This window comes from Triticum aestivum, chromosome 1A, assembly GCF_018294505.1.
Source record: "Triticum aestivum cultivar Chinese Spring chromosome 1A, IWGSC CS RefSeq v2.1, whole genome shotgun sequence".
Taxonomy (NCBI): domain Eukaryota; kingdom Viridiplantae; phylum Streptophyta; class Magnoliopsida; order Poales; family Poaceae; genus Triticum; species Triticum aestivum.
Genome location: NC_057794.1, coordinates 150,603,631 through 150,625,981, shown reverse-complemented (window position 1 = coordinate 150,625,981; position 22,351 = coordinate 150,603,631).

The following is a 22,351-nucleotide window of genomic DNA, read 5'->3' as shown; positions in this document are numbered from 1 at the left end:
CGAAGACCTCATGGGGTAAATAGGAGTGGTCTTCTGCTTCTGAATCCCACTCAGAACAGTTATCTTCCTCTTGATTACAATCCGAAATTGGTGGAAGGGGGGGGGGCTGCCTTTGTGCCCACCATGGAGCGACGTCTGCATCAAATTTTATTGCCACACAAGGCTCATCTCTTTTGCTCTACATGTTCAGTTCCATTGTGTACAATAACTGACATGCATAGGAATAAAATATAGTGAGATTATGTAGGGAGTGCATGCACAAATCCAGAGTGATGGTAACAAACTGTGGATAGACCCAAAACCAAAGATAGCAGGTAGATAATAGCTTTAGTTGAAAAATACAGATAATGGCTCCTTTAATGTTTGTTTGCACCCAACATGAAACTCATAGTAGACACCTGAGATTAACCAGATAGTAGACAGATAGTACTGATTGCTTCCCCAATATGTACCCCACAACCATTTAAAAACTCAAGTTTCAGCATAAGTTTGGACCTGACTCGGAGTCTAATAGGTGAACACGATGATAAAGTAGCATGTCATCATATTAAGCGATACATAACGTAAGCAGACACAGAAGAGTGCGACCTCTCTTGCGGACCCGTGTAGTCCTCAAGGTCATCTGCTCAGTTGATGATGGTAATACAGTTGTCGTGGCTGTCGGCGGTGGGGAAGAAGATCTGAGGCGGCGAAAGACAGTCTGGAGAGCGGATCCCTGCTGCGATGAACCCTTCCGAGCTGGGGTGGAACACAACACCGCAGGAGCAGGATAAACCACACAAGGTTTTCTTTAATAGATATCTGTAATAGAAGTAATTGTGTAAGGGCTTGTTTGAATTTGAGTATTCAAAAAATGTAGGGATAGGAAATAGACAGGAATAGGATAGGAATGCACATGCAAAATAGAGAATTTAAAAACATAGGATTTCTGCCAATCTAGGTGTTTGGTTCACAAGAATTGGAAGATCACAGGATGCAAAGAAGCATGGTGAGATTAAGTCAAACCACAAGAAAATGTACGGTTATAATGCTATTATGCTACTATCTCTTAGTCTTGTGCTTCATGAATAGGAATTTGAAAAGGAGACAAGTGGAAATTAAAATTCCTATGGTTTTTCTTTCAAGGAGACACTAATGGAACAAATCCTACAGTTTTCCTTTGCTCCATTACTTTGCACCAAATTCATGAAAAGTAGTACCATACGAAACTTTCCAATTCCTATGTTTTTTATTCACTTTTCCTTTCAAGCATTGGCGATTCTAGTAGGCAGTCTTGAGCAAGGAAAAGCCTACACTAAAAAATGTTTTTGTGCTACTTCTATTACTTTGGACCCAGGCCACTGCCCTACTAGCTCAACTCCCAGGGCCATCGACAAATGCACAACTCAAATGTGCAGAGATAAATAATGATGGCGTTCAAGAGAGTCCATCACGGATAGCTAAGTTGCATGGTACCTCACTGCTTGTCATATAGTAGGATAAAATAATCGTATTTCCTGTTACTCCGTGTGCTCAGTGGACAATATATATAACATGTAGAATAAAAAAGATATGCAACAAGTGTACAACCTCTTTGGCGAAGCCATGTCGATCTCAGGTTGATTGGGTTGGCCGGTGAGGATGCTCCGACTGACTTGGCTGTCGGAGGAGGGGAAGAAGATCTTAGGCGTCTAGAGATGGAGCCCGAGGTACTGCTCCGCTGTGATGGAGGGTTTCATCGTTGGAGCAGCTCCGGTGAGTTGTACGACGCCGAGGCTGAAGCAGGACAAGAGAGACAACGTTAACCTAAGTGGAGTTCTAATAGCATCTCCAATAGATGATGTAAAATACATAACCACAAAGTGCTAGATGTAAAATACATCAGCCGCTCATCTCTGAACTTAACTGTCGAAACTGAATTTAACTGTCGAAACTGAATTTAACTGTCGAAACTGAACTTGACTGTCGAAATTGAATTTTACTGTCAAAACTGAACGCACTAGAGGTGAGGCTACACGTCAGTCGACTGACTTTTTCATCTTTGGTCAGTCGATTTTGCAGCCGTTCAATACGAAATCAAGGGCTTGTAGTTCATCTTCAACCTCCACCCCCTTGAGCCGCCAGCCACCACAGGCCAAACAGCCGCCCGCAGCTGGCGGTGCGCCGCCCCGCCGGCCCTGAAAACACTCCCCACCGCCGGTCCTCCGCTGCCCCGGCCATCCCTCTAGGCCCCCCCGTGCCGAGCTTTTTCTCCGGCGATCCCCACGCCACTGCCCTACCACCACCGGCGACCACTGCCCCGACCCTGAACCCTAAGATAGATAGTGGGGGTACCTCTCCGGCGACCCCCCCTCCCCACTACGGCTGGTTCTTCCTTAACTCCGGCGAGCCCCCCCTGAAAATCAACTGACCTAAAAGTCGATTCAGTCGACTGAAGTGTAGCTAAATCGTAGTAGCATCGCAAGCAAGAGCAAGAGCGAGAGCAGCAGCGTGAGCAAGAGCAAGAGCAGACAAGGCAGGGGACCGAGAGTAAGAGCAGAGCAGCAGCGTGAGCGAGAGCTAAAGCAGAAGCAGCTCCTACTGATGTGGACGTCACCGCTGAGGGAGCGACGCCGTGGAGGAAGTGGCCGGCGACGCCGCCGTGGATGGAGCCACGCCGTGTCGGCACGGGACCGAGCGCCGGCAGCACCATGAGATCGAATCAAGAAGAAAATGCGGCGATTAGTGTACAACCTCTTTGGTGGCGCCGATTAGGCCGTAGCTTCATCCGAGGAAACAGTGATGATGATGCTCTTCCGGTGGTGCAGGTGAGGACCGCGATGTGGGAATGGAGGTGGCGCGAAAGACGAGGGGAACGTCGGGGCAGCTCATTGGAGGTGGAGGACGGGGTGGATGAACCGGCAGGACGACCAGATCGACGACGGATCCTCATCCGGTACGATGGATGAGGGACGTCGAGGTGTTGCTGTGGACGACGTCGTCGGGGAAGAGGCTCCGGCTGGGTGGCGGATGGAGGAGGGTGTGGGGCTTCGCGGGTTTTCCCGGCCTCGTTGTACGAATGGGTGGGCGGATGGGATGGGAGTGGGAACCATGGCTTAGGGACGCACTTGTCCGAAATATGGGGTAAGTTACGAAAGTACCCCCACCGATTTGAGGCGATTCTTTCGGTTTAGGGGTATCATGGGCATTTCGCGTGTCGGGATTTCACGGGAGGTGGGAGTTTTCGCGCGCATTGTAATTTTGGAATAGCAAGGCGCGTGTTGAGATGGAGGGAGTTGCCGGAGCACAATGAGACAAAGATTTATCTGAAATATTCCGGGGTAGCAAGGAGCGGGTTGAAGAGGCGGGAGTTTCGCAGCATGATAGACAGGGACACTAGCTTGAAATTTCGGCATAATAAGGTGCGGCTTGAAATTTCGGGAGAACAAGCTTAACGTGTACCCCCAAAAAGACAATTTAGACTAGTATGATATACTACGTACAATGTGTTTAACACACACAACACACACAGACACCATTTAGACTAGTAAGGTACACGTGCATTGCACGCATGAGATTTGGCAACCAAATTATGAATAAATACCACATTATAGCATGTAAGCTTTGAGTCATATATGCATGATGTAGATGTTCGCTGAATTCTTTTAGTTCATTTCATTCAAAATCATCTAGTTTTTATAAGAAAGCTAATCTATTTTAAGATTCATGGAATTGTGCGTTGTAAGGCATAAAGTAAAAACAAATCATGTAGAAAAACATTTGGGAAATTCTAATACAGAAGATTCTAGAACAAAGAAGAAGTGCTTGTGTTTTGAGGTTTGTGCATTATTCTTAAGTTCAACCATAAAGTCTTCTAGATTGTACATGTGGCAAAATCTGGTGCAATCTAGATGATATCCAACGACCAGTAGTGCTCAAATTTGCCAGCTCTGCACCATCGGATTGGCCTCATCCAACGACCATCTTTCAAAGTTAAAGTTATCCGTGCACTATATAAAAAATATAATATATAATATATATAGGGGTATAGATATAGATATGTGATGCGAAAGCCACCCATCATCTCCAATTAGAATAGTGTAAGTGCATCTAGTGCCACCCCTAGTTGGTTTTGGAGTATTGACGACAAACCTAGTTGAGGGACTAATGTGTTTGTGAGAATTGCAGGATAACACAGGTAGAAGTCCCTCATTGATTCGGTTTTCCTACCAGAGATGACCCCTAAAAATGTATGAAGACATTGATGTCAAAGGTGGTATATGAAGATATTCACATTGAAGACTATGACAAGAGAAGACATCGTGTGAAGCCTATGGAGCTCGAAGACTTAGATCTTTCATAGTTCTTTTTCTTCTTCTTTGTTGAGTCATAGGAACCACCATACTGTTAAGTGGGGTCCAAGAGAACCATTCAGAATGACTGAAGTGATGCTTAACCAAAACCTATGTCTTCGAGTGAAGACTATGAGAGCGAATCTTGTCCAGAGTCGGACAAGTCAGCTTTGCTTGTAGCCCAAGTAAAGTTGCCATGTGAGTTTGAAATCTGACCATTGGAACACGTGTCGGTTCCTTAGTGACCCAGGGTCATTTTGGACAAATCAGGTCGGGTTGCCTGATGGCTATAAATAGCCCACCCCCTACAACCAAAAATGGTTGGCTGCTCAGAGTTAGTATACGGCTTTTGTCGTTTGAGAGAAACCCACCTCGAAGCTTTTGAGAGAGAATTCCTTGCGAGCATAAAGCCCTAACCACCCAGAGCCAAAGAGAACTAGGCATCACTTAAGTCTTCTTGTCGGTGTGATCTGAAGACTTATTACACTTGAGGACTGTGAATCCTCTAGCCGGTTAGGCGTCGCGTTCTGAGCATCCAAGAGACATTGTGGATTGCCGGTGAACGAAGTCTGTGAAGGTTTGGGAGTCTACCTTGAAGACTTACCAGAGTGATTGGGCGAGGTCTGTGTGACCTTAGCTCAAGGGGAATACGGTGAGGACTGGGTGTCCTGAGCTGCGTGTTCAGGACTGAGTGTCCAGGACTGTGTGTCCTCAGGTTTAAATACCTAGCCGCCCTAACCAGATGTACAGTTGTCACAGCAACTGGAACTGGTCCAACACATCATTGTCTTCAACGAGTCACTGGTTTCATCCTTCCCTTCTCTTTACGTACTGTTACTCCTTGTGAAGTCATTGTATGATTGCACTATCTTTTATCTTCACTGAGTGACTGCATGTTCTGTTTGGCTTCATAATATCTTCCTACCTGATCCTTACTACATTGCTGCTATTAGTCATTGCGCTTTCACTCTATTGAATACTTGACTATGGCTTGCCTAGTGTAGTCTACCTTCCGCTGCAGGGTAATAGGTTTATTTATATCGTTTGTCTTCATAACTTCCACGTTTTGAAGACTTTCATAAAAATCGCCTATTCACCCCCCTCTAGTCGATATAACGCACTTTCAATTGGTATCAGAGCGAGGTACTCCCTTGTTCTATGTGATTCGGTTTAACCACCTGGAGTTTTAGCTATGTCGACTGCAGGGATAATCAAAGTCTCTGCTGCATGCCGCGTCTTCGATGGAACTGAATATCCCTACTGGAAGAATAAGATGCGCATGCATCTTGAAGCCATTGACGTCGACCTATGGTATGTCGTCAAGAACGGCGTTCTCAAGGCTGGAGAAGGTGTCACTGCTGCTGACGTCAAGAAGTTTGTTCAATTGGACTCTACTGCCAAGAATATCATCTGTGGTCATCTGACCAAGGACAGTATGGCCGCGTGAGTGCTTTGGAAGCATCTAAGCTAGTCTGGGACTGGCTCTCCAAAGTCAATGAAGGCGTCTCAACCCAGAGAGATCAGAGAATCAGTGTCCTTCGCAACCTCTTCAACTGCTTCAAGAGAAATGACAATGAGAATGTCCAGCTCACATTTGATCGACTCACTGACATCATGAATGAGCTTCAAGCCCTTGGCGCTACTGAGATCACAAAGCATGAAGTCGTCAAGACACTACTGAGATCACTTGATAGTTCATTTGACACCCTAGCCCTGATGATTCAAGAACGTCCTGATTTCAAGACACTCGATCCGTCTGACATACTTGAGAGGCTCAACACACATGAGTTTCAACTTTCTGAGAAAAGAGATATCTACGGTCCAAACTATGGGCGAACTCGTGCCTTGAAGGCAAAAGCTGTCTCCTCATCTGAAGAAGAATCTGACAGTAGTTCTGATGATCCTGAAGACAGTGGAAGGGAACTTGCTATGCTTGTGAAGAAGTTCCAAAAATTCACCAAGAAGAAAGGCTTCAGAAAGTCTTCCCGATCAAGCTCAAGGAATGATGAAGCTTCTGCTCATGACTACAAGAAGAAAACATGTCACAAGTGCAAGAAACCTGGCCACTTCATCTCTGAGTGTCCGCAGTGGGACAATGAGAACAAAAAGAAGAAGAAGAGCAAGGAATATGACTCTGGCGACAAGAAGAAGAAGAAATACTCAAAGTCTTCTTCAAAGTCTTCATCACACAAGAAGAGCTCATCTAGCAAGGCACGTGTGTTTGTTGGCAAGGAAATGGATTCAGAAGAGGAGTCTGCTTCTGAGGAGGCGGAGGTGGAGTCTGAGGAGGAGTCCGATTCTGGCATCGCAAGTTTGGCTACAGCATACGTTGCCAAGTCCATCTTCAACACTGAAGACAATGACTTCATCACCGGCACCGATGCAAATGACAAGGACCACTCCACTCCTACCTACTGCTTCATGGCACGCGGTGCCAAGGTAAACACACGCACTACTCACTATCAAACATCTAGTGACGATGACTCTGTTTGTGGTTCAAAACCCAGCTACAAAACACTTGCTAAAATTGCAACTGAACAACAAAAAGCCATGGAACATATTCAAAAACTGTTAGACAAAAGCGATGATCTGTTAGGCGCTGAAATGACTCGTTTTGAGTCCTTAATTGAAGACATAAAAAATCTTCACGTTAAGTATGAGGAACTTGAAAGTCGTCATGAAACGCTCTCAACAACTCATGAAAAGCTTTCCTATGATTATCTTCAAAGGAAGCAAGATCTTGAGAAATTGAGAACGGCTCATGAAGATCTTCAAAAGGAAAATGAGTCACTTCGCTCCAAACAGATCAGTTCCGCTCAGGAAGGATTTGAACCACCATGTCTTAAGTGCATTGAGCGTGATAATGCTACTACTGTTGCTGAATGTTCTACTGCTGCTACTGTTGCAATATCTTCAACTGTGCATGTGGGAACTAACCCCTCTGCTGAGGATTCCACTGCTATTGCTGATGAGAATGCTAGGTTGAAGACATTGCTTGAAACAGGGATGTACAAAAGTCTTAAAGGGTATCAGACACTATGTGATGTCCTCAAAAAGCAGATCTTGAACCGAAACCCGAGGAAAGAGGGTGTTGGGTTCGTAAGGAAAATGAATGCTGATGGCTCTTACTGGAAACTTAAGCAGTACCCCAAAACCACATGGGTTGCTGCAAAGGAATCCTCAGCAGATCTATCCAATCTATCTGGCTTCACTTGTGCAAACCCCATTGTCATTGATGAATCCTTTGATGCAAACTATAAACTGTTTAAGAATCAGAATGGTGAAGTGTTTGCCAGGTACATTGGTACTAACTGCAGGAATGGACCGCCTATGAAGAAGATCTGGGTTCCGAAAAAGTGTCTGGAGAATCTTCATGTGAATGTCATCATGACACCACACGTGAAGAAGACAAATCTCAGACCACAGGCTTCATACGGTCCAAAGGCTTCATACATACAGAGGACTCACCTGAGTCGCACTAACGCAAATGTTTTGCAGGGAAACCATACTCAGGCCTATGAATATGAGCGCGGTTCATCAAACCGCCATGTTCATAAGACCAAGAACTATTCTGCGTATTCTTATGAGTACTATTGTCCGCCTACAAGACTTTTTGCTAGGGCTCCAAAGCCAAAGTTCTCAAACGCTGCACTTAGACTTATTGCTTCTAAGCCACCCTTGAAGATGTGGGTGGCTAAGAAAGCTTAACTCTCTTTTGCAGGGAAAGGTCACCAGCAGAAAACCAAAATCGTCTGACGCTATTGCTGGGGACCTTAAACATCTTGTAGGGTGCAAGATCAAATGCCCGAATGGTCTTACTATGTACTTCGTTCCTGAATCGCTTGCTACTCTCCCTATCAGTCCTAATCTGGATCTAAGCTTTCATAACCCACTGGTTCGTCAAATGTTTTTGCTTCACAATTCTCTTCATGAAGCCTATCCCCCTAACTGCATAGTAGGGTACGACACCAGCGTCTTTAGAATGGATTATTGATAGTGGGTGTACCAACCACATGACTAGCAAACGAAGCCTTCTTATGGACTCAACCTTACGTCCATCCGACAAGAGTCACATCACATTTGCTGACACTGGTAAAAGTAAGGTATTGGGTCTAGGTAGAGTTGCAATCTCAAAGGATCAACACATGGATAAAGTCATGCTTGTTGAATCCCTTGGCTTCAACTTAATGTCTGTCTCAATGCTTTGCGATTTGAACATGATCGTAATATTTGGAAAATATCGCTGCCTTGTACTAATGGAATCTGACAAGTCTCTAGTGTTTGAAGGGTATCGGAAAGATGATTTGTATGTGGTAGATTTTTCGACAGGACCACAGCTTGCCGTATGTCTTCTAGCAAAGGCTTCAAAAGGATCGATATGGTTGACTAGAGGGGGGGGGGTGAATAGGCAACTAACAATTTTTAGCTTTTCTTTAACAAGTTAAACTTTGCATCAAAATAGGTTGTCTAGAAATGCAACTAGGTGAGCAACCTATATGATGCAACGAGGATAGGTACACAAGCAAGCAAGAGATATGAAAGAAGTAAGCTTGCTTAAATAAAGGCACGAGATAACCAAGAGTGGAGACGGTGGAGACGAGGATGTGTTGCCGAAGTTCCTTCCCATTGAGACGAGGTTGCTTGTGTAAGATGGTGGAGACGAGGATGTGTTGCCGAAGGTCTCAAAGGTCACAAGTGCATGTCGCGGTCTTAGTGGGTCGCTCCGAGAAGTTAATCACATATAGACCGTTCTCGACATGCCCAACAAAGGCTACTTTAAGAGTCTTGCTCCACAAGAGGGCCACGGTATCGATATCAAAGAAAGTGGCAAAGCCCATGATTGCAAGTTGACGAACGGAAAGTAAATTGTATGCAAGGGACTCAACAAGCATGACCTTCTCAATCGTGAGATCATGAGAGATGACCACCTTGCCAAGTCCCAATACCTTAGAAGATGAGGCGTCACCCCACTCGACATTGGTGGGCATAGATGGAACCTTGTGCACGTCCACCACCAAGTCCTTGCTTCCGGTCATATGATTTGTAGCTCCGCTATCAAGCAACCATGATCCACCACCGGAAGCAAACACCTACAAGAGATCAATGCTTGGTTTTAGGTACCCATTTTGTAATGGGTCCTTTGATGTTAGTAACAAGGGTCTTAGGAACCCAAATAGACCATTCAATGTATTCATGAAGAGAACCAACAAATTTGGCATAAACATGCCCATCACTAGCACGGCATAACACATAAGAAGGATTAAAATCGCCGGCTTTGTTGGGAGGGATGACATTGCCCTTCTTGACATTATTCTTCTTCTTATCCTCGGGGGCACTCTCTCCCTCCCTCACAAAGGTTTGCATGAGAGGAGGAGGCCGTTTGGTCTTGTCATTCTTCTTCTTGTTCTTGGAGTCGGGGACGTACCCAACCCCTTCCTTGGCCACACCTCCCTTTTGGTTGGTCAAGAGATCGTTGAGGTTCTTCTTGCCTTGTATGCAAGTCGCAAGACCTCTCTCAAGTTGTTCCTTCAACTTAGCATTTTCCTCAGCAAGATGTATATGCTCACAACACGGGTTAGTAGCATTTGCATTATCAATTAAAACCATATGAGGAAAAGTTGCTTTCTCCTTAGTTAGCTTCACTTGGAGTTGATCATGAGACTCCTTGAGACTAGCGTGAATACCCTTCAAGGCCTTGTGGGCCTTGTCAAGTATATCAAACTCCTCTTTGAGTCTAGCAAGATCAACCCCGAGTTTGGCCTTCTCGGAATTTAGCACACGAGAAACAACGAGGGCATGATCATAATCTTTCTCTAACTTAGCATGATCTACGTTGTGTGACTCCTCAAGAGCCAAACTAAGACCACGCTCTTCCTCAAGAGCATTGGAAAGATCCGAAATCTCATCGGCATAGTCACGACTATGTCCTTCCATCTTAGAGATGGTGTCTTCGTGAGCCTCGATCATGTCATTGGCCTCACCAAGTTGTTCCAAGAGAGCAATAAAGTGCTTCTTCGATTTTCCCTTGAGTTTGCCCATAAAGGCCTCAAACTCGTTAGCCTCCACATTAGCTCCCTCAAATTCATTAATGCTATCCGTTGGGGAAGGATGATTAATGATGGTAGTTTTGATGTTGGAGGTTACCTTGTTGGTGGCTTTAGCCATGAGGCACTTGGCGGTGATGCTCTCATTGGGTGAGTCAAAGAGAGACACCCGTGACGTTGTTGCAATGGCAACGGAGGCCATGGCAACCGACTCATCATCTTCATCATCGTCATCGTCCTCATTGTACTCTTCTTGCACAACCAAGGCCTTGGGATGAGTCTTCTTGGTGAAGTTGTTCTTGTTGGGGAACGACTTGGCCTTGTCCTTTCGGATGAGTTTGCCACCATTGTCTTCCCTCTTCTCATACGAGCATTCCGCAACGAAATGACTCATGTTGCCGCAATTGTAGCAAGTCCTTACATGTTGCTTGCCCCCTTGTACCACTCGAGTTGTTTTTGCTAAAGTTTGGCCTTGAGTTTTTCTTGCTCCAGAATTGCCTTGAAGCAAGTGCCATGTGTTCATGATATGCATACTTCGTATCTTCGGGGTTGCTCTCCTCTTCTTCCTCTTCTTCGTCTTCCACTATGAGCTTGGACTTCAATGCAAGGTTAGGCTTCTTTGCCCGTTGAGAACGGAGCACCGCATTGTCGGCAGTCTTGTCCAAAATGTTCATGGCCACAAACTCATCCAACACTTCGCTTGAGGTCAAAGTGTGGAAGTCCGGTCTTTGACGAATGATGGAGGACATGGCCTTGTGATAGGGCATCATTGCCTTGAGGAATTTGCGCTTGATCCAATTGTCATCCGTGTCCTTGCTCCCGTGATCTCGTAGTGAGACCGCGAGTTTGGTTACTCTCTAATAGAGCTCATGTTCTTCATCTTCCTTCATTGCAAACTCATCGGCCTCATCTTGTACCACTTCATAGTTGGAGCGTTGAATGCTTGCGCTTCCCCGGTAGAGAGACACGACACAATGCCATGCATCTTTGTCCAAGGCGAAAGGACGAAGATGAGGTAGGTCTTTGGGTGGAATAGCATCTTGAATGATGAAGAGAGCATTCTCATTGAATTGATTGTCCGCGGCTTCTCGAGGAGTGAAGTTGCTTGGATCATGTGGATAGAAACCTTCTTCAATGATTCTCCAAAGGTTAGTGTTCACATGATTTAAATGACGTTTAAAGCGGTAACCCAAGAATCAAAATCCTCATTTTTCACAATCTTAGGGGGAGGACCGGCATGATTCAAATGAGTGGAAGGAACCGGTCCACCATAAACAAGTGGTGGTTCCACATGGGGAAAGATGCCGATGCCATTCTTGCCACTAGAAGAAGGACCCTTTTCACTACTAGCTTCCCCCTTGTCGGGGATAGCATCCGTCACCTTGTTGGCGGGATCACCCACTTTCAACGGTGCGGTGGATAGTTTAAGCCCCTCAAGAAATTTAGTAAACATGCATTTGACTTCGGTCGTCATGGAGGTTTTCAATGTCTCCAAGGCCACATTGAACTCCTCACGAGAGACCGAAGTTCCCCCATCTCCCGTAGACGAGATCGGATTCACACCGGAGTTGTTCCTCCACACCGTCTACGATATCAACCATACTCTTTGGACAGTAAAGTCCTTAATAAAGAGACGAGGCTCTGATACCAATTGAAAGGATCGATATGGTTGACTAGAGGGGGGGGGGGTGAATAGGCAACTAACAATTTTTAGCTTTTCTTTAACAAGTTAAACTTTGCATCAAAATAGGTTGTCTAGAAATGCAACTAGGTGAGCAACCTATATGATGCAACGAGGATAGGTACACAAGCAAGCAAGAGATATGAAACAAGTAAGCTTGCTTAAATAAAGGCACGAGATAACTAAGAGTGGAGACGGTGGAGACGAGGATGTGTTGCCGAAGTTCCTTCCCTATGAGAGGAAGTACGTCTCCGTTGGAGCGGTGTGGAGGCACAATGCTCCCCAAGAAGCCACTAGGGCCACCATATTCTCCTCACGCCCTCACACAATGCGAGATGTCGTGATTCCACTAATGGTGCCCTTGAAGGCGGCTACCGAACCTTTACAAACAAGGTTGGGGCTCTCTCCACAACTTAATTGGAGGCTCCCAACAAAACCACGAAGCTTCACCACAATGGAAAATGGCTCCGAGGTGACCTCAACCGTCTAGGGTGCTCAAACACCCAAGAGTAACAAAATCCACACAAGAAAGTATGGGGGAACCAAATATCCTTTGGTGGAAGTGTAGATCTAGGTCTCCTCCTTCAATCCCTAGCAAATCAACAAGTTTGAGTGGCTAGAGAGAGAGATCGGGCAAGAGAGCTTGAAGGGCATCAATGGTGGAGTGAGAGAGGTCAAAGGTGGGAGTGGTAGGTGGGAGAAGCCCTCTTAAGTAGTCACCCCACAATTCCAACCGTTACTGCATTTTTGCACTGCAGCAGTACAACCGGTCCTCGTCCCGATACAACCAGGACTCACGGTGTAACAACAGAACCCTACCAAGCGGTACAACCGGACAGGCGGGCGGTAGTACCGGCTAAGAAAGATAACCGGACTAACCGCCTGGCTACCGCACAACCACTACATCAAAACAGGAGCTTGACCGGTACTTGGGCGGTGCCTGGCCGGAACAACCGCATGGCCTTGAGCTCTTGGGCGGCTAAGTTCTGAGCGGAAGAACCGCTCAGACCACCGGTGGTACCGGTCATCGTGGAACGACCGGACCAATCGGGCCACTACCTCCCAAGAACAGCATCAAACCAGAGGCGAGAGCGGCACTTGAGCGGTACATGGACGGAACCACCGCCCTAGCTGTTGTAGAGCATGGTGGCGGTACCACCGCCCGGAGGCAGCGGTACAACCACTCAAGCAAAAGCTGGTGAGCTACAAGACCCAGCGGTACAACCGCTCCAGAGAGTGGTACAACCGCTCTAGAGAGCAGAAACAGTGAGCAGGAAAGAGGGGAAGAGGCAAGGAAAACTCTCTCTCTCTCACACACCTGAGGAAGGCAAGGAGAGGGTGAGAAAAGTGTACGTGAACTGATTCCCCTAGAGCTTCCTAATGAGGATTCCCTCTTGATAGTATGGGTACTCTACGACCAAAGAAAATAAAAATGTAGAGGACACGTCTTCGATCTTTTCCTTCGAGAGGTAATAGCAATCCGATGTAAGCCTAAGCATCGAGAACCTGAAACATATAGCACGCGTTTAGACCACAAAGGGTTGTCATCATCATCCAAAACATAAAGTAGGGAAATGCCCTTTCAGGCTTCAGAATGCTGGCTCTGGCATCGGAGGCTAGGGCATGCTGGCATGAGGAACCTCCACACCCTTGCAAAGAAGAAGCATGTCATAGGCATCGAGGGCGTCAAGTTCAAGAAAGATCACTTATGCGGTGCCTGTGAAGCAGGGAAGATGACGAGGGCCAAACATCCCTCGAAGACAATCATGGCAACCACTCGACCCTTCAAACTGCTCCACATGGATCTTTTCGGTCCCACTCATTACTCAACTCTTACTACTACTACTTGCCTCTATGGCTTTGTTATTGTTGATGATTATTCTAGATATACTTGGGTGCACATAATCCTCTACAAGACTGAAGTGCAGGATGTCTTCAGACGCTTCGCCAATCGAGCAATGAACAATTATGGCGCCAATATAAAGCACATCAGAAGTGACAATGGCACTGAATTCAAGAACACTGGCCTTGATACATATCTTGATACCTTGGGCATCACACATGAATTCTCAGCCCCATACACCCCACAGCAGAATGGCATCGTCGAACGCAAGAACAGAACACTCATTGAGATGGCCCGAACGATGCTTGATGAATACAAGACTCCAAGAAAATTCTGGCCTGAAGCCATTGATACTGCATGCCATACAATCAATCGTGTTTATCTTCACAAGCTTCTGAACAAGACATCTTATGAGCTCCTTACTGGCAAGAAGCCAAATGTCAGTTACTTCAGAGTATTTGGTGCCAGGTGCTGGATCAAGGATCCACATCACACTTCAAAATTTGCACCAAAAGCACATGAGGGTTTTATGCTTGGATATGGAAAGGATTCGCACTCCTACAGAGTCTTCAATCTCTTTCATTATAAAGTGGTTGAAACAGTGGATGTGCGGTTTGATGAGACTAACGGTTCACAAAGAGAGCACCTCCCAAATATGCTAGATGAAGTTCCATCCAGCGAATCAATCAAGCTTATGGGAACCGGAGAAATCATACCCTCTGAAGCTCAACCTGAAGAGGAACTTATCATCTCCGCACCTGATCAACCTGAAGACAATGCTCAGCCTGAAGACAATCCCACTAACAATGACAATGATCAGCAAGAGCAAAACCTTCGCCCTGTACATCCTCGTGTTGCCAATGAAGTGCAGATTGAGAGAATAATTGACAGCATCAATGCACCCGGTCCGCTCACTCGATCAAGGGCAACTCAGCTGGCAAATTTCTGTGGGCACTTCGCATTCGTCTCAATAACAGAACCCAAGAAAGTTGAAGAAGCCTTCATGGAACCTGAATGGATTCAAGCTATGCAAGAAGAGCTTCAACAGTTTGAGCTGAATAATGTATGGGAACTGGTTAAGCGTCCTGATCCTCGGAAGCACAACATAATAGGCACCAAATGGATATACCGCAACAAGCAAGATGAGCATGGTCAAGTTGTCAGAAACAAAGCTCGTCTCGTTGCTCAAGGATATACTCAAGTGGAAGGCATTGACTTCGATGAAACATTTGCTCCTGTGGCTAGACTTGAAGCCATACGCATACTGCTGGCCTATGCCAATCATCACAACATACTTCTATATCAAATGGATGTGAAGAGCGCCTTTCTCAATGGCAAGATTGAAGAAGAAGTGTATGTTGCACAACCGCCTGGCTTTGAAGATCCAAAACATCCTGACATGGTATACAAGCTCAACAAGGCACTGTATGGCCTCAAACAAGCCCCTCGGGCCTGGTATGACACACTCAAATACTTCCTGAAGAGCAAAGGCTTCATACCTGGTTCCCTAGACCCCACTCTCTTCACGAAGACATATGATGGTGAACTGTTTGTGTGCCAAATATATGTGGATGACATTATCTTCGGCTGCACCAATCAGAAGTACAGTGAAGAGTTTGGATATATGATGCAAGAGCAATATCAGATGTCCATGATGGGAGAGCTGAAGTTCTTCCTCGGTCTCCAAATACGACAGCAACGCAACGACATCTTCATATCTCAAGAGAAGTATCTCAAAGATTGTCTGAAGAAGTTCGGTATGCAAGACTGCAAAGGCTTCACGACGCCAATGCCAGCCAAGCATCATCTGGGTCCCGACGACAATGGTAAAGAGTTCGATCAAAAGGTATACCGCTCCATGATTGGTTCTTTGCTTTATCTATGTGCATCTAGGCCAGATATTATGCTTAGTGTTTGCATGTGTGCTCGATTCCAAGCGACACCAAAGGAGTCGCATCACTTAGCTGTGAAGCGAATTCTTCGATATTTGGCTCACACCCCAACTCTAGGATTATGGTATCCAAAGGGCTCAGAGTTTGATCTGGTTGGATTCTCGGATGCTGATTATGCTGGTGACAAAGTGGATCGCAAGTCTACATCAGGCACATGTCACTTTCTGGGACGATCACTTGTATGTTGGTCTTCAAAGAAGCAGAACTGTGTATCTCTCTCCACTGCTGAATCTGAATACATTGCTGCTGGATCTTGCTGCGCTCAGCTTCTGTGGATGAAGCAAACACTCAAGGACTATGGCATTCATCTGAAGCAAGTGCCACTCTACTGCGACAACGAAAGCGCCATCAAGATTGCCAACAACCCAGTTCAGCACTCGAAGACAAAGCACATTGAAATTCGTCATCACTTTCTCAGAGATCATGTTGTGAAGGAAGATATTGATATCATACACGTCAACACTGAAGAGCAATTGGCAGATATCTTCACCAAGCCCTTGGATGAGAAGAGATTTTGCAAGTTACGGTGTGAGCTAAATATCCTGGAATCCTCAAATGTCCTGTGATCAGGCACACATCCTAACACTTATGCATATTGATGACTTAGATGTGCAACACACGAAGTAAAGTATATCTTCAATCAATGAAGACATACATTCTAAGTGTGAATACATTAATGTGGAATTTGACTTCGGAGCGCCACGATAATTGTGCGCCGTGTCTGGGTCTAATACTTCCTATACGGTGGGTAACGCCACCACCAAATGTTCTGTTTGAAGTGTTTCACTCATGGCGTTACATTTGCTATGTCTTCACATTTGGTATTGGCTTCAATCTCAACATATCTTCATGATTATCTTCACTATGTTGATTATATAGATATATATATACTAGTGTTCTGTCCTCTACAGCATTCACTTATAGCTATGTCTTCTTGTTGAATCTTTTGAACTAAGTGAATGTGATCGGACCCTAACCTCTCTATGCTTTCTATCTCAAACTCTATCTCTCCAAATCATATGCATTCTATTGAAACTGTCGAATGTCTTCTCTGCGTCCTTGTCAGCAGAAGATACAGAGACAACCATTAAGTCCGTTTTCAATGCTCATTCCTCCACCTGAAACCCGGAGAAGTGGGAACGACCACCCGACAATCCAGGCGTGCGTGGGACGTGGAACAAACCCCAATATGCTGCATGATGGCCACGTGTTCCTCAGATGCGAATCGCCAGGGGCACCTGTGTAATAATGCAGTGCCGCCCCTGTACCTATAAATACACACCTCACAGCAGTCATTATCTCTTCTTCCACTCTCGCACGAACCCTAGCGCCACCGCTAGCCCTCGACGACGCCGGCGACGAAGCGCTTCGCTGCCGCAACCTCTCCGACGCCGTCTTCACGCCGACCGCGGACATCGTCTTCTCCGCCGTCGCCGTAGGTGTCCTCCGTCGCCAAGTTAGGGCACGGACGATCGAACTGCTCGGCCTCCTCTTCCACTCCGTCTAGCAGTTCTTCGTGTGGTAAATAAAACCTCCTTTTTACGGCCCTTTGATCCTATAGCTTTATCACTTTCTACCACAAGCAGTTTCTATTCACACAAGTTGGATCTCTTTCATACTGCATCTCATAACATGCCTAGTATATTCACTTATGCTTCACAAAGTAGTTAGATTCCTCACTTGTACTGATCCGTGGATTCGTACAAATCTGGAACCAACTCCTTATCTATGAGTGAATGTCTTCGCACGATGAGGTCAATGTCTTCTAAACTGATTTATCTTCAAAATCTTCTGAGAATGCATATGACCTCTTCCCCTTCCCTCGCACCTTAATGCTGTCACAGGTACATGTCCGTGGGAGAATCCCTTGGTTCTCATAGTCTGCATTCATTTGCAGAATTCTTACAGCATCACATAAATTCTCCCGAAGCCAGTTCCTGTTTGTCCAGCAAGCGAAAACCTTTGAAGCCTCTGAACGTATTGAAGCCTTTCAGATTAAGGTTCATGGCTTCAGAAAAATCAGCAAGGAAGGGTGGCAGAAAGCGTCGAGGAGAAACATCAAGAGATCTGCCCGATGACCTCTCAGAGCTGTACAAGACAGATCCTGAAGAGGATTACAATCAGCGCAAGACGCGAATCCAATGGATTCGACGCTATTGGGCAGAACAGTGGTTCAAGTACAGATTTGTGACCAAGGAATATGCTGAAAAGAATGCCATCAAGCGACCATGGGGAGACATCCTCTACAAAAATCTTCAACCCAGGACCAGAGATGAAGCCATTGAACAAGGCTTCTATCCCTGCATGGTCCGTGGACCACAGCCTGCGGATGCTGACCCATCGTCCCTGCTATGGTGTCGTGACGACAATCTGTTTAAGCGCAACTTCCAGTTTGCCCAGAACTCAGCGAAGCAGAACAAGAAGACTTTGGGTTTAGATTTCAACCCTGGTCCCTCTGCTCCCCGTGCCGATGGAACTCGCGAAGCTGAACCCAATCTTCTTGGGCCCTTCTACAATCTTGAAGGCCTCATCACTCACATCGTGGTTCAAGGGACAGCCGTGAATGAGCCTGCAGATGACGCTGAATCAGATGAAGCGCCTGCAGCGCCGAAGCCAAAGAAGCTGAAGCAGCCAAAAGCTTCAAAGCCGGCCTCTGCACCAAAAATCTCACGGGCGAAGCCACTGGCAACTGCACCTCCTGAAGACAGTGTGCAGTCTGAAGATTTGTCACGCATCTCCAAGCCCCAGAAGGTCAAGATGCCTCTGCCACACACCGGCCAAGAGCTAACAGCTGCTGCCATTCTGCGCAATGATGCCATTGATCTGTCAAGTGATGAAGATCTTGCAGATGACGCTCTTGAGCAACTCATCAAGAGCAAAGAAGAAGCAGAAATCTTCAATGATCTGCCTCTCTTTGATGTAACAATCATCCACAACTTCATTGATGAGTGGTTTGACACGCCAAACATCAGCTTCGAAGATCTGCAACTACCCATTGGCTCAGTGTCGCCTTCCATGGCGCCATTGCTTCAGAGCTAGCTCTCGCTCAGCGCATCGTCGAACTGAAGCAAAAGGTTGACTATGAAAAGGCTCAGTTCAAGAAGCATATGGCCAAGCTTAGCGTGCAAGAGGTGAAAAACTTCAAGATTATGCTGCACGAGCTCAAAGAAGCCTTTCTCAAGAAACGCGCAGAAGCTCAGGGTTCTCGGGAGCGTATGAAGAACCTGGCTGACAAGTGTGTGCAAGGCTACAACGAAGCTGAGAAGCGCAAGGCCCTTGGGCGTCCGGGCATTGATCCCAGGATGGCTGCTAAGCAGAAGAAGAAGCCCATTGTGACCGAACCTCTCGCACCAAGGCAGGAAGTAGATCGCATTGCCTTCCCAACTAGAATGACTGGCTCGAAGCCAAAAGCCGGTCAACCGCTTCAGAGCTGAAGAAGACGAGGACTGCTGAGGCTGAAGCCAGGAAGAGGAAACATCCTGAAGCCTCTCCTACTGCCCCCTCCAAGAAGAAGAGGAAGACCAAGAAAGAACGGGCTGCTCCCACAGAGCCTTTGATTGTTGAACCCATTTCCATGGTTCGTCCTGACGCTGAACGCCAACTGACAATCCATGAGCCTGCTTTCACAGAGGCTCATGAAGCTGAAGACTTTCCAGCAACTGATCCCATCACTGCTGACGACATTGGTCACCATGACCATGTAGAAGATGGTGCAGTCCTTCCTCAGCCCGAGCACAGCGAACTCATCAGCATTGGTCGTCCTCTGACGCCAATTGCTCAGGATGCTTCATGGGCTGATCGCCCACAAGAGGAAGAAGACTTTGAGGCCCAGCCAACTCCAACTACACAGGCGTCGCCTGCGTTGCGCAGGCTTCGCAAAGGACCAAGGCCTCCAGTCTCTGCGTCTGAAGCTGAAGCTGCTGAAGACATTCCGACTGCATCAGCCGATGAAGAAGAAGTCCCACAAGCTGCTACTCCCCTGTCCCACCAAGAAGTGGTTCTCGAGGAGAACGTGGTTGTGACCGACCCTCCAGCTCGTCAAGTGGAGGTTGAAAATCTTGAGGCTGCCACCACCAACACCAATCAAGCCACTAACGTTGTCATGGCTGAAGCTAATGTGGAGCCCTCACCAACAAAAGCACCAGAAGTCAGCGAAGCCACTGATCCCACTGCTTCTGTTCCTGCGCCTGCTGGCGGTCCTCAGTTCGACTATCATGTTGAGCACAGGCCTCAAGTACATAAGCCAATCCCAAGATTGCCCAGGTTCCTAGGTCCTGCATCAGTACCTGGATCCTTCAATATCAATGGCTTCAGATTAGACAACACATTCTTCAATAGCTCCAGGAACCCCTATTCAAGGGAAAGAATATCATCTGATCGGTTCTGGAGCTATCCGCAACGAAGCTATTACTCCTGCATTCTATACAATCAAGGTCGCATCTTCCCACACAAGCGTCTTGACATTGAAGCAATAGCTGGTCTGCCCTGTCTGGAAGAAGCTCTGGATTGCTTCAAAGAGGTTGGATTGCTGCCGTTCGTCACTGACCAAGAGCATTGGAATGAAGAGTTGCTGCTTCAATTCTATGCCACACTTCACATCCGCGGGTATAACAGAGATCCGAAGACTTGGGTCCTGGAGTGGATGATAGGAAACGTTCATCACGAAGCCAAAGCCTTTGACATCATTGAGCTCACTGGTCTACCCACTCCCGACGATCTCTACGAATCTGGCTGTCAACTTCACAGTGAAGCTGTGGAGAGCATCTTTCAGAAGCTTGAACCTAACATGAGTCAGATGCTCAATATGATGAAGCCATTACCCCAAGATGCTGCATATCCCAAAGAGTTCTTTGTTGAATACCTAGAGTATCTGCCAAGGACTATTTATCACATCATAAGGCGAAGTCTCTGGCCCATCAAAGGGCACTCTCCACATGCCAAGCTGGAAGGTGCAATGAAGACTTTGGTCTTGTATATTCTTCATGGAAAATGCTTCAATGCACAGGACTTCTTCATTCGCCAACTTGCTGCATCAGGCTTTGATCTGTTTGGCTTGTTTGAATTTGAGTATTCAAACAATGCAGGGATAGGAAATAGACAGGAATAGGATAGGAATGCACGTGCAAAATAGAGAATTTAAAAACATAGGATTTCTGCCAATCTGGGTGTTTGTTTCACAAGAATTGGAAGAACACAGGATGCAAAGAAGCATGGTGAGATTAAGTCAAACCACAAGAAAATGTACGGTTATAATGCTATTATGCTACTATCTCTTAGTCTTGTGCTTCATGAATAGGAATTTGAAAAGGAGACAAGTGGAAATTAAAATTCCTACGGTTTTTCTTTCAAGGAGACACTAATGGAACAAATCCTACAGTTTTCCTTTGCTCCATTACTTTGCACCAAATTCATGAAAAGTAGTACCATACGAAACTTTCCAATTCCTATGTTTTTTATTCACTTTTCCTTTCAAGCATTGGCGATTCTAGTAGGCAGTCTTGAGCAAGGAAAAGCCTACACTAAAAAATGTTTTTGTGCTACTTCTATTACTTTGGACCCAGGCCACTGCCCTACTAGCTCAACTCCCAGGGCCATCGACAAATGCACAACTCAAATGTGCAGAGATAAATAATGATGGCGTTCAAGAGAGTCCATCACGGATAGCTAAGTTGCATGGTACCTCACTGCTTGTCATATAGTAGGATAAAATAATCGTATTTCCTGTTACTCCGTGTGCTCAGTGGACAATATATATAACATGTAGAGTAAAAAAGATATGCAACAAGTGTACAACCTCTTTGGCGAAGCCATGTCGATCTCAGGTTGATTGGGTTGGCCGGTGAGGATGCTCCGGCTGACTTGGCTGTCGGAGGAGGGGAAGAAGATCTTAGGCGTCTAGAGATGGAGCCCGAGGTACTGCTCCACTATGATGGAGGGTTTCATCGTTGGAGCAGCTCCGGTGAGTTGTACGATGCCGAGGCTGAAGCAGGACAAGAGAGACAACGTTAACCTAAGTGGAATTCTAATAGCATCTCCAATAGATGATGTAAAATACATAACCACAAAGTGCTAGATGTAAAATACATCAGCCGCTCATCTCTGAACTTAACTGTCGAAACTGAATTTAATTGTCGAAACTGAATTTAACTGTCGAAACTGAACTTGACTGTCGAAATTGAATTTTACTGTCGAAACTGAACGCACTAGAGGTGAGGCTACACATCAGTCGACTGACTTTTTCATCTTTGGTCAGTCGATTTTGCAGCCGTTCAATACGAAATCAAGGGCTTGTAGTTCATCTTCAACCTCCATCCCCTTGAGCCGCCAGCCACCATAGGCCAAACAGCCGCCCGCAGCTGGCGGTGCACCGCCCCGCCCGCCCTAAAAACGCTCCCCACCGCCGGTCCTCCGCCGCCCCAGCCATCCCTCTAGGCCCCCCCGTGCCGAGCTTTTTCTCCGGCGATCCCCACGCCACCTCCCTACCACCACCGGCGACCACTGCCCCGACCCTGAACCCTAAG